Below are 13,379 nucleotides of genomic sequence, written 5' to 3' on the forward strand. Positions count from 1 at the left end.
TTTATACTCACTTTCTTTACCATTTTTGATACTTTCTTCATTACAATATCTTCTGCACATTGTTTCATATATGCAGCTCACTCCTTATAAAACATGCTATAACCTGAGCCCCTCTGGTTTTGTAGTTGTTTTTATAGTTTTAAAGTGCCTGTTAGAAGATGTGCATTTCATCCATTAATTTCAATGTAAAGGAAAGGAAATAGGGAGCTCTAAATGAGCAAAATGCAAAGGCCTGGGAAGCTGACGGAAAGACCCAAGGAAATTCTTCCAGAAGACAGGCAGACACGAGGAAAGAAAACCCCTCTGACCATTCCCGCTGTACCTACAGAAGCTAACTCCAAAATCTAAAGGAAAATGTGCACTTTGAAACTTGCTTTAAAACTAGATCCATTTCCAATCCAACTTAGGAACAGAGAATTGCACTGCTGACCAAAAATGCCCGTGCGGTGGGCCATGCTCTTAAAACAGCACTGCACAGCAGGAGGAGCAACTTCTCAGCCCGGTGAGCCATAAGAACAAGTGAAGGTCAATACCTTAAATCCCACCCAGAGAACTCTAGATGGCTCAGGGGCTATTAGTGCTGCACCAGCCCAGTAACATTGCTGCCTGTGCAGGTACTAATCCAGGCTAGATGCTGGGGACTAGCCGGGACCTGGCTGCCAAGCATCAGTGCTCTGATTAGCACAAGGCCAACAACAGCGCCTCAGGAGCCCCACCCCAGACAAGAGAAACAAAGTGGGGGGCGTTTTTGTTTGTTTGTTTGTTTTTTGTAGATTTGGGTGTCAGTTGTTTTGTTTTGTTTAAACCTGACTGCAGCAAAAGTGTGCTCACTACGGTGCTTACTGCCGCAGCTGCCGCCCCGCTACTGGCTCCAGTTTCTGGAACAAGGCAGGCTGCGGACCAAAAGCAGCCGCAGCACCTCCAGTGAATGAAAACACAAACGACAGCAAGGAGCACATCCCAAGGGCACGGCTGCAAACTCCTGCACAGGTCGAGCAATGCCTGCTTAGCAAGAGCTGCAATAACTCCGCGCAGCAAACCATCACGTCCCATGGCAAGTGTCCAGCGTGCACGGCAGGGCAGAGAGAGGTCTTGCTGTTTGTACTCAATCTCCCCACCGACCCAACTACATTGCAGGTTTATCTACATGGAGATCTAGCCAGCTAGCTCTTATACATCCTAACTTTGCACAGCGCCAGCCTCTGGCATTGGTTCAATCAAAGAGGAAACAGAGGTGAAACAATCGATCTTCTGGGGACTGGAAGCTGTCCTGTGCAGCTATGCAATTTCCTAGGAATCCTCAGTGCTGAAACTCAGTGCTGTTGGTTTTTGTTGCTGGAAAACACTACTTTGATCAAGACCTTTTATGTAACTTAATTGTGGTATAACTACTGGCTTCAGCGTATTGGGGAAAAAAAGGACATTTCCCCCTTTTTATTTGGAAAAATTAATTCTCCGTTCTGTATCTCATTCAGTACTCCCAAAGTCATCACTTCCAGAATATGAGGCGACATACAGTAAAAAAGTTTTCACTGTTGAAATATCTGTATTTCAGACCTTAAATCACGATCAGTAATTTCTGTTTGAAATACCTTCTCAAGATCACGGCGTCTCCTTCTATGGAGAGACTGACACAATTAGTGATGCATTCACAGTGATGATTAGGAATGTGTCAGGCAACATCGCCTAACAAGTAACAAAACGAAAAATGAAAACAGAATTACGTGCAAAATAGTATTTTATAACTCCCAGTTGTCAATTTTTATTTAGCGATGAGTTAATGCCTTTGGCATACACTTCAGGACAGGAGTTGACAGTGCATGGTGGCAACTGGAAATGGGGAGCGTGACTTAAGGCTAGCACTGGAATCCTTGAGAAACTTTGGAGAATTTAAGTCATCCTGCCATTATGCTCATGAACAGTTTCCCTGCTTTTTGTTGTTGGCAGCGATGTCTCATTAAAGATTGAAGACTGTAATTTTTAGATTCCAAACCACCTGAACAACATAATTAACAATGCATGAGCAAAAAGTAATCAAGCATCACTTTAAGATGTTTGCAGAGTGTTTGCTTTTTCCTTTTTTTTTTTTTTTTTTTTTTTGGTTGTTTTGTTTTTAAATAAGCTGTGCAAGCATGTCCAGGAAAGCAAGGAATTAGTATCTCTGCCTTGAACCAGCCAGGTGAGGTCAGGTGTCTGCTCAGACACTTCAGCCTCAGCTGCAGGGCCTTCCTTCCAGCTCCAGTTGTGCCAGGCTGCACATTTCAAGTGGGCACAAGTGGAGATGGTAATGCCATGCAAATCAGACGTTGCTTGTCACCTAGCAATGCCAGGGCAACACCTACGGTAACGAAAGCAGAACTCTGTGTACAACAGTTACAGCTTTAGACTTGAAGGAGTCTAAAATGGCAGTGGAAGCATCCAAAAAAAACCAATAAAAAGTGGAGAAGGTAAACCTGAGACTGAGACAAGAAGGGGTGTCAAGGAACAAGGTCCACAGGAAAGGAAGTTTCCTGAAAACAGAGTACATTCAGAAGCTGCACAAATATTGAACCTGCAAAAAGTTGTGCAATGAGGTAGACAGAACTGCAGTGGCCCAGAGAGTACACGCAGAGCATAATTCAGGAGACCAATACTCATTACCACAAAAAGGGGTCCTGAATGAGGAATGAGCAAGACCAGATCCAGCAAAAGCAGCAACCTGCATAAACAAGGGGAGGAGAGGGAATGGAAGGAGACAGAGCAGGGTACCCTCAGCCACCAGTGGCATTGCCTTGGCACCCTGGAGCCTGTGGGGCCACAGCTCAGAGCATGTGGCACAGAACAAGCTCCAGGTCACCAGCCCCCTACTGCTCCTACCTGTTTCATGGCTGCTGTCGACAGTGGCGATGCTGAAAAAGAGGAATGTATTTTGCCCAGAAGCAGCGTGGGCCAAGGGAAATAAATTTACAGTGACATATTTCAGCATTTCCAAAATGATGTTTTGCCAGGATATCCAGTTCACAAGAAGTGTCAAAATATTTGGTAGCAGCCTGATTCAAACTGACACGAAATGTAATTAAAAAAAACAAGTCGTTTTACAACATGGAAAATCTGCCTTTTGGCCAGCTCTAACTGATAGCCCTGTGTCAGCTCAAAAAAACAAACAAAACAAAAAAAAAACAGGCATGTGTTTCTCTGTTCTTTTTTTTTTTTTTTTTTCCCTTTACTGCATTGCACAACTGTAAGAACAAGGGGGCAAATTGCCTGTTAGATCTCATCGGGCTGATAGGAACCTGTCTCCCATTTTCCATCAGCAGAATTAGCAGTCAATCAGCCTAGTTCTCTTCCACCACCATAGCAAAAAATGCAAAGGGCTCACATTTATTTTACAGTTTTACAGTAGCTAGGCTACCTTTAGAGATTTATGTCTTGCTTTTATACTTTACAGCACTCCTTGAAACATTAGTAATATCATCTAGGCAGGAGCAATAAAACGCCAGGACCCTTTACCACATGCAACTCTGTCTGATACCAAATCAAGTTTCTCAGGTGAAATATAGATTCAAGAAAGAAGTGGCTTGAGAAGCGGAATCAAATTCATCTCAGTTATACTCGTGCCACCAATGTCAATACATTACATCCCCACTGGGCCAAACCAAGTGTTTCTTCTGCAAGATGCAAGTACCACTTTGGATCTGAAACTAGACTGACACAGGACTCTGCATCTATTTTTAATGTTAGTTTTACACTTTCTAACTCTGAATCAGCCCCTTTTTTAAATAAGAATAATTTCTAACCTTTTTATTCAAAGCTATCTAGAAGAATATTTAATAAGACCCAAGGAAATGTGCACGGAGGAGGAATAACAGACTGATTGTAATCCTGCTATTAGTCAATGAAAAGATTCTAGACGAAAGACTGTAGATAACCTAATAGTCTTTTCAGTCTCTGTCTCAGACTCTCCAGACCTTGCGGGAGAGTTAAATATGAATTACAGCCACAGTCTGGTGATCACGCTGATATTTATTTCCCAGACAACAAGTAAATAAACATTTACTTCAGCAGACTTTACTTCTGTGGATTTGAGCACCGAGTTGCACCAAGAAAGACCTTCTCCTCACTCAGACTGAGACATCTGGAGTCACTCTGACAATAACAAGAGCACTTCGTGTGAACATGCTTTGTAGCCTCTGATATGACATCAGATAAAAGGAAAATCCTGAGTGCAATTGAGAATTAAATTCACAACATATCAAAGCAAACAAGAACGAAATCAAACTGCCATCAGGAAAATGATTTATATGAATGCCTAACGGAGAGAACTGAACCATTGCTCAGGGTGGTGGCTGAATGCCACAACGTTCACGTCAGTCTCCATCCTTCAGGATGCAGCAAAATATTCACCATGTTGTCCCTCTTGCAGATTTCTGCTGTTACCAATCAGCACTTTAAGGCTTTTCCCTGTTATACTGACCTTGTCAGCTGTCAGAGATCAGCCACCTCCTCCCAGTAGAGCTGTCCAAATGGACACACTGGTCACAGTACTTTGTGCTTAGCCCACACTGCCTCTTACTCTGTAGCGCTGCCCAGTTAACTCGTTCTTGTAACTCCCCTCATCACACTCAGAAGTTAAATTGTTCCCTCCTTAACTCACGAAAGCCCAGGAGCACCAGCAGCTCAGAACGCCTCCAGATAAATACATTTATTAAGGGATGCATCCCCGTCATGCTGATCAAGGGATGAGCACCAGCAGCTGGTTGGTGACGGAGGGCCACGATGGCCTAGGTGGGCCCTGGTCTGTACGGCCAGATGTCACATGACACATGCAGCATGGCATGGATGCTTGGGGCAAGGACCAACCACACACACCACCCCCAAGAGACTCCACTTTAACCCAGGCACATCTGGAAGTGAAGTTGTGCCCGCTCTCTGAGCAGCCAAGAGTGGGAGATCACGGTCAGAATTCATTGCTTTCTAGAGACAATCAGTGACAGTGATTTATGGCTTAATAGCAAATTCCCCATGAGTGCTTAATAATACAGATTAAATCCTAATAAATATGTTTCCCGCAGGTTTAAATGACTAACTATATGATCTATTAGACTTGTCTCATTATATACACAGTTTTTCTTGGTAAGTGTGGAAATTCCTAAAGAACTGGCAGCATCTGCATGCAGAGTATTAAACAAACCTATTTTTTACTGGAGGAATTTTGTACAAATTAATTCCAGCCTTGAATATAAAAATGCTAAACTCCATATTATCTGTGTATATCTATTAGAAATATTCAGAGCAAACACTTAAAATCATTAAGAAAACTAAGCTGTTAAATACTCTACAAACATTCTAACAAATCGTGTCAAGCTGCGCTTTTATATTTCATTTTCTAGCCATTTTATCTGTTTCAGTTACATATTCACAGCACATATACTGTGTTATTCCTCCCAGCTCCTAATACCAATGTGTGTTAATCACCAAAGGAAAATTTTAACATACAGCTGCTTTTAGTTAGCATCTGTCAGGAACCCAAAAGATTAATGGATCTGGTGCTGAGCAGCAGGTCCAAACTTCACAAAAGCTCTGCTAGTGTTTTGATCAGTCTGGAGCAAAAGGGTATTTAAGAGTCGCTCTGACAGCTAGAGGGAGGGAAATAATCACTTTGAATGAAAAATCCAAATTCGCTCAACTGGTAATGAAATTGCACTGAATATTGATTCAAGGCTCTAATAAGCTCAGAAGTTCAAAGCAAGCACTGGAAGGCAAATATTCCCTCCTCTTCTGTCAGACAAATCTGTAGTACTACCACAAGGTAGGATTTGACTTCCTTCTAAATATACAGCATTATAAAAGAAGTCTGAAAGCGGTCCTGCAATTTCTCTCTCTCTCCCCCCTGCCCTTTTTTTAAAGCTGACAAATTTAATATCAACTAAATTTTAGCCTACAGAGCAGCACGTTAAGGTGATTTACATCTAAATGAATAGGTTTCTGTCTCCCTTCGGTTTTCAGAAATTACGCAATTGCCTTTTTTTTTTTTTTCCCTAAAACAGACTAATCTGAGATTAATGTTCAGCTGAAGCTCATCCTTCATTCCTCCCAACCATGCCAGAGACGTTAATGACAAGGTTAGGAGTCTGTTTTGCAGAGGATTTCAAACACCACAGCACCAGAGAAGAGTTACTCATCCACAGCAGAAGGGGACCTCTTCAGACTTTTGTCAATCACTTCCCAAACCACCTTTCCTCAGGAGGACAGACCACACTACAAAAGGGAAGGAGGACAGGCTTTCTGTTGAGAGTGTGACCTAAGTAAGGAGCTGCTCATATGACGCTGATCAGAGGATAGCTTCCAGTGGTTTGCTGCTCCCAGACAGAGGCACTTTGCTCTCTCTGCATTACCTGTGGAGCCTTGCTGGTGGCAGCCTGCCCCTCTGTCTGTTCAGGTAACTGCAATTTGTTGTGTACAGCCTCACATTCAGTCTGCTGGATAACACAAGAGGATCCCGAGCACTTAAAATTGTACTGAGCACCCAGCAGGGACTATGTTGCCAGTGGGGAAGTGCACAGGTCTGAGACTGTAATTTTGGCTGTGCTGCTGAGCAGGCAAAGTGCCTGTCCTGTTTGATACTTTCATTCTCTACCTCTGGAGTGGAATGAAGCCCATTGCAAACCACTGATGAAAATGCTAGGCATGGCCATGGAGGCTTCAGCTGCAGTTAAATGCAACACCAGCATCTCACAGACTGACTTCAGGCTACCTCAGCCTTCTGCAGCCTGTCCTCCTATCCCACGTGCCCTGGTCATCATACAGGTGGGACCTGATGCTGCTTTAGACCTTAGATCTGCTTCTTTTTTTTTTTTTTTTTTTTTTCTCAAGTAAAATGTGTATTTCCAGCTCTCCCTTCCTGAAGCCCAATTATTCTTATCTTTTACCAACTCCAGCCACTCTCATCCTCTAGTGATGCGCGACTGACACCAGCCTCAACCTCCCCATCTTCTCCAGAAGGGAAGTACTTGTCTCTTCATGCCACCCACAACCTCCCTGAAGAGCAGGGCACTTGCCTTCTTCTTTGAGACATGTCTCCATCCTAACTCAACACACACCTCCCTCATTTGTTGCTGTCTTAGTGTTCTGACCAACTGCTACTGAGAGTAGCATCCTCACCTCTGAAGTCTAAAACACCTTTCAGTGTCAGGAAGAGCCTAGAGCCAGGGTTTGAGGAGCACAATACCATTCTGTAAACCTCTTCGCATCAGTCAGGCCTCCAACCATTAGGTGTCAAATATATAAGAGCTGCAATGTGTGCCTCTAGCACCCTCGTTTCTTCCCACTCTCATGCTCTGTGATGCTGTCTGCATTTATCAGCCAACCAGAAAGTCAATGTCCCTGAAAAGATTAGCAGGTGATTAAAGTGTACGGCAAGACCTTCCCTGACCACAATGAATGTGTGCCTCAGAATGAAGCCTCAGAAATCACAACTCAGAATATATCAAATAATCGACAGGCACTTTAAAGCTTTTGCCCCCATACCTTCCTTAGCCCGGTGTAAAAGTTCTGTGTGCTAACAACTGCTTCATTATTCTCTCTCACAAAGGAGGGGGAAAAAAAAAAAAAAAGATTTCAAAGAGAAAATAAGTTCTCTTGTTACAGCTCTGCCCAGCCTAGCCAGGTGTGACAAGGCCAGTATTTCAACAGATCATTTGAGCATTGCAGCATTGCTGACTGTTGTCAGAATGCTTTTTTCTTCACTGTGCCTCCCTTTCTCTCCCGTGATAAAAGGTCTGATTGTTTTCAAATGGCAAAATATTAAATCCTGAATCTTGATTCCTTTGGGAGACTCATTGCTGTCGTCGTTAGATGGTCTTTGATCTTCAGAGAGAGAGAGAAGAGCAGAAAATACCTGGACTTATGTGCTTGTCATTAGAATATCATTTTTACATGCTACCAAAAAGAGGTCAGACTGGCTCTACTGTAGTCTTCAGCTGAAATTCAGAAAACAAAACCCCCACTAAGTGTGAAAAAATGACCCTACTTTGATTCTTTCAGGACTGAATACGTACACTAAAATGCACCTAGACCTCTCAGACATGCCCTTCACACAAGGCAGTGTCCCTGACAGGTGATAACTTCCAGGTTTCCCATACCTGAACATCACATTGGTCACTTGCTGCCTACAAGCACAGCTCTGTATCCGTATCTACACACACCTCAAAAAGGAGGGAAAGCACACCTGGCAGAGCAGCACGAAGATTTCCTTGGTATATATGAACTTCTGTGAGATCTCAGCAGCTCTGCTCAGAATATAAGTAGAGGAGCTGGCCTTGGGACAGCCAAGCTTCATAAGCACATCTCAGAGTTCATCTAAACTTTGATCCCAAGGATAAAAAGGGTTGTCTTTTTCTCTCTCCTCTCCATCAGCCTTCTATATGAAAACAAATCTGATTCCAAAAGCACTCAAAGCTCCCTGACTAGCATATACATCAGACCCTCTTCAGGGAAGTTTTGTTATTTGTTCGTAAGAGCTGGTTGGAGGTTCTCAGCAAAATTGGTATTTAAATTCTACCTAGCTGCAGCAGGACTCTCAGATTTCATGGTCACTAACTCACTCGTGTGCCTCTGGGTAGGCACCTCGGGTGCTTTGCTGTCTGGGTGCAGAGCTGGGTGCTTTAACACAGCTTTCAACTACAAAAAAAAACATCCGACTGTTGTCTTACTAGACCACAGCCAGCAGAAAGATCATCAGTAGGGAGTTACAGATTCTCTGTCTCAAAAGCTTTGGGACTGGGAATTTGGTCTGGCCAACGGTTGTGGGGAAGGGGAAGGGTTTTCCCACCATGGCATTTTTACTGTCTGGAAAGCTCTGGAGCTCACCCAAATGTCCCACTTCCGCTCTTTCTTACTCCCAGTAGTCACCACATTTTAATCTAATGCAGTGCAGCCACACATTTAAATTCAGGAAGTTCCAGGCTTGAAGCTGGCTGCCAGCATCTCCCATCTCTGCACAGCATGACAGACCTCACAGCCCAGCACATGGCTCCCAGTTTGTCTATTGTTATAAGTCACAGCCCTTTGTGCCTCAAGGACGTCACAACAAAGGGCAAGTGAGGAGAATGGACTGTTGAATTATGTCTTATGCGCACTAAAACAGGATATTAATTATTGTAGAAGACACAGTAGAGACTGTGATAAAGGACAGAAAGGGACAGTTGGTTTATTGTGACTGATTCCCTGCTGCTACCTGTACCTTTCTTTATCTGAACAAGCTCAATCTCAAGAATAATCAGATTCTGGGAGGGCGGTGACATTTTTGGGTGCATTGGCCCAAATCTACCAATACTGTACAGCATTGCCATGGCAAATTGACATCTATGGATGTGCCTCGTTCCTGGTAAACAGCAAGGCACGCAGTATGTTGCCAACTGCATATGCTCTCTCTGGATAGATCAGTACAGTCACTGGGAAAAAATACTTGCCAAATCCCTGAATGCAGCATGAATATCAGGGCAACCAAGAAAGGAAAGCATTGCCCACATAAACCAGGCAGTATTCATCCCCCTGTATGTCTGCTAAAATAGAGGAAAATGAGTTACCGCAAGGACAATCACAAGTTAAACCCCACACACACCTTGAACATGGCTGGATCTTCTGGTGTTAGATGTTGTATGGACAAATGCAGACAACTTGCCTTGTAACACCTGCTTTTCCAGACCAGAACTCCACAATCAGCAGTTTCCAGTCTGGGCATCGTAGTAAACATTATGGTGCTTGGAGCTTATGAGAAGAAGTATGCATCAGCAGAGCCCAGAAATCAAACAATCCTGAAACTTAGTCTCAGCTCAGATTCCTTTTCAAATTTCCTTTACAATGTCTCATCTGCTACGTATTAGGAGGGGTGGAAGAATCAATTTATACAAGGCCTAAAATATGGATTAACTGCGACTGCTCTCAGGACAGGAAGCACCCGGCATTCAAAGAGCAGTAACTCTACCTACCAACTTGTAAAGCCCTCACTGATAGGATACTACCTGAAACAAAAACTAATCCATGGTGCATCAGTTGGGCACAGGATGCAGAGATGCATGTTTTTGCCATGGCAATGGTTTTAATTTTAACTTCTTGAACATTTGATTCTTGTTACTGCCTTGCAACCCTGGAGACAACTGCCTTCCTCTCTGTTTGTCCATCTGCAATTTTGCAGAGCAAAAAAATATCAGCAGCTTTTTCTTTTTTTTTCAATCACATACTTCACATGAAACTAACTTCTTGAAAGCTCCTAGCACATACAATGTCCCTGCTGCTGCAAGATAAAATGTGTCACTGTTCCATCTGCTACTCATTTGCTGATGAGTCTGTACTGCAACATGCTGCTGAGCAGAACATTCCAAAAAAGAAGAAACTGTGCAGCCCAACAGATCTGGCTTTGACAGAGCTAGGGCCAGGTCTCATTAATCATTTTGCCGCGCTGCTTACAGTACCCGGTAAAACATTAGGACTGCCTCTCGGATCCAATATTTCAGGGGCTTGCTAGAGGGATGAGATTCACAAACCTGAAGAATCTGCGGTGTCCTCTCTCCTGTCATGTCCACAGGCCTCATTAACGTCACCTGGAATGGGACACATCCCACATCACCCTAGGTCTTCTGCATTAAAATTACGTCTATTTCCAGTCCTGGCAATGGCCCATTGGCTCAGATGCAAGAAGCGACTGCAACACCTACACCTCCTCCCCTCCCACTACCTGCTCAGCACCCTGGGGACGCAGGGTCCTGCTGGGTCCTGCTCTCCTCTGGTAGCCCACCTCAGCCTTCTGGCTCCAGGCTCTGTGCTCTCACAGCAGTGCCCCTTGACCTCAAAGCCGTGCTACCCCTCGTGTCCTGAGATTTCTGAACATGCAGAGCCCTTATTGAGACCCAAGTGGAGGTGGGGGTAATCTCCTTCAGCTCAGGGGCAGACTGGAGAAGCAAAACAAGCAGCTTTTCCACTCTGGTCACCCAAGCCTGACTGTCTAGCTCGCTGCATCTGAGTAAAAACTGTTCCATTACTTAGGGACTGGGGAGGGCTCTGGTATCCCATGGGCTCTTACCCTGTTTATCCACTAAGGGACATTGATAAACTCATGACTGTCCTCTTTATATCAAATTAACCCCAAGCTGCACATTTCGAAAAGTTTCCTAATAATCATGTCTATTTAAGTATAATTTTTAGATTAAGAAAATATCATTTTCTAAGGCATAAATGTTATTCTATTTTTCAAAATAATTGAGGGAAGGAAATGATGATTTGTATTTCATTTTCATTTTTTTAAACCAGCTGCAAATCAAAGAAATGCCTGATCTCTATTGAATTACAAACTGCCTTTGAACTCTTAATGTACAGCTCTTTCCTGTACTTAACATAAATAATGTTGTTACAGTACATGCCCAGTCAACAAAGGATGCACAGAGATACAAGAGAAGTGAAGAATCTGAAAGCAAGGTGATAAGATTTTCAAGGCAGAAACACATTTTTCTACTTACCATTGCCTAAGGATAGACTATTTGAAGCAAAAAGACATGCAGCTCTTCATGTTTGATGAAAAGGTTACTAAAAAAGAAAAGAAGAAATTATGACTTTTCCCCCCAACTCTTTCTGATACAAGTCAGAAGAGAAACCAAACATGCCTAAAGGGGAAGCAAAGCAGCTGCCTTAAGACACTTTCTGAAATTAGAATTTTTACTGAAAAACTATGTGGTGAAATTATAGCCTAGGTTGAAGTTGGTGACACAGGATCCTTATATTTGAAAAGTCAGGTTTCTAAGCGAGCTGGTAAAGAAGAACCCTAAAAGAAAATTGTGATAGAAGCTATTACAGTATACTACAATTTCATTACAAACCTGACAATTTGACAAAGGCAAACATTCCTCACCAATAGAGATGTGTGAATAACTGATCCCTTTGGATCAGTTGGTTAGCTGGAGAGAGAAAAACACATTTCAGGTAGACCAGAAGCTATTTCATTTTGTTTACATTTATGCATGTGTGTGTGCACATGTGTATTTATATATATGTATATATATTTATATAAAAAAATTATTTCTTAAAACAGTAACTATTCATTTTGGCTCGAACTACTCATTTCAGCCCCAAATACTTTTGTTTCACTTTGAACTTCTTCAAATAACAGCAAAGAGTAGAATCTGCCAGCTGCACTCTATCACAAAATCAGCAAGACAGCCTATCTGCTAATTCAGCTAGGAAAAGAAAAATCTATAGAGATAAAAGAAATCCTTTTTCTACTCATCGCAGAATAAGGTTTCAAATCTGTTTATCAGGGTAGTGTTTGTCTTTTTTTTTAAAAAACACCAGGATCTCTCTGGACCAACTCAATTCTGTTGAAACTGGTCTACTTTGTAATCAACACTGGGAATTATTTCTTGAGCTTGATTATTGATTAATATATATTTATATATATAATTTTATAGCCTAAAATTGATTGTTTTTAAGCAACAGATATTATATGCTTGATGATACACAATCTCCTACAGTAATTGTTGTTCTCTTTATGAAATGTGTATGTACCCCCTCAAGGTAGGGAGTACGGTGACTTTTTAGCTCGGAGGCTCAGGTATTCACATGGCATACGAGAACTATCCAACCTATTTTACCGTAGCCATATGGGTCACTCCAAGCTTGAAGAGCCAGGCCCTAATGCTGATTGGAACTTCCCAGCTTAGAAATTCCATTTAGCTAAATTTAACAATTCAAAGCCAAATGTCTGAAAAAATCCCAGCCACCTTTTGAAATGCCTCCACCACCTCTGCTGGACGTGGAGTTGCCTTAGAACAAAGGAACCTCCATCTTGCTCCAGAATCAGCACCCCATGCCTATTTTGCATGGCGTGCCCTCCCAAAAGAAACCTGGGCCACAGCTGGAAGTTTACTTCTACCCTCCAGTGAGGACCAATACCCTAAAGTTAGCCTGCTTGTCCTAGATCTCAAGACTGCCTCAATATGCTGCTTCCAGCCCCTCTGCAGTCACACTGTGATTTAACGGGCTCTTCCAAAGCCTCCAAGGCAGCAAAAACCTAACAGCAACTAGCTGAAAATTTCAAGACCTCGTAACAAGTCAGGAGATAAGGCAAACCCTGGCACATTGAACAAACCAGGGCAAACAAATAAAGCTGCTCTGCAAGTCCTAATTGCTCATTACCGAGATGCAAAGGAGAGCAAATTTGGACAGCTGTAAGCAGCAATCTCTTGTTACTATTCCTTCAAGCACTCCCCCTCAGTCTTACCCATGGTCAGCAATTACCACACCGGCCTCACCCACTGTGACACTCTCCTGGGAACTCAAGTACCAAGTGCACTTTCAGCCATTTCTTAAAAACTGCAGATGACAGCAAATTTTGTTGGTTGGTTTTGGTT

General features: G+C 42.9%; 1 protein-coding gene across 1 annotated transcript in view; it reads right to left on the reverse strand.

The window, feature by feature from the left end:
• The window catches only part of IL1RAPL2 (interleukin 1 receptor accessory protein like 2), a 391,415-nt gene that overhangs the window by 363,103 nt on the left and 14,933 nt on the right, over window positions 1-13,379 (reverse strand). The window contains exons 4-5 of the mRNA XM_084534710.1: window positions 11,493-11,559; window positions 10,452-10,580 (exon numbers count right to left, since the gene is read on the reverse strand). The gene's annotated coding sequence lies outside the window, so the exon portion shown is untranslated. The remainder of the gene's footprint in view (window positions 1-10,451; window positions 10,581-11,492; window positions 11,560-13,379) is intronic.

This window comes from Aythya ferina (genome assembly GCF_964211825.1).
Source record: "Aythya ferina genome assembly, chromosome: 13".
In the NCBI taxonomy this organism is placed as follows: Eukaryota; Metazoa; Chordata; class Aves; order Anseriformes; family Anatidae; genus Aythya; species Aythya ferina.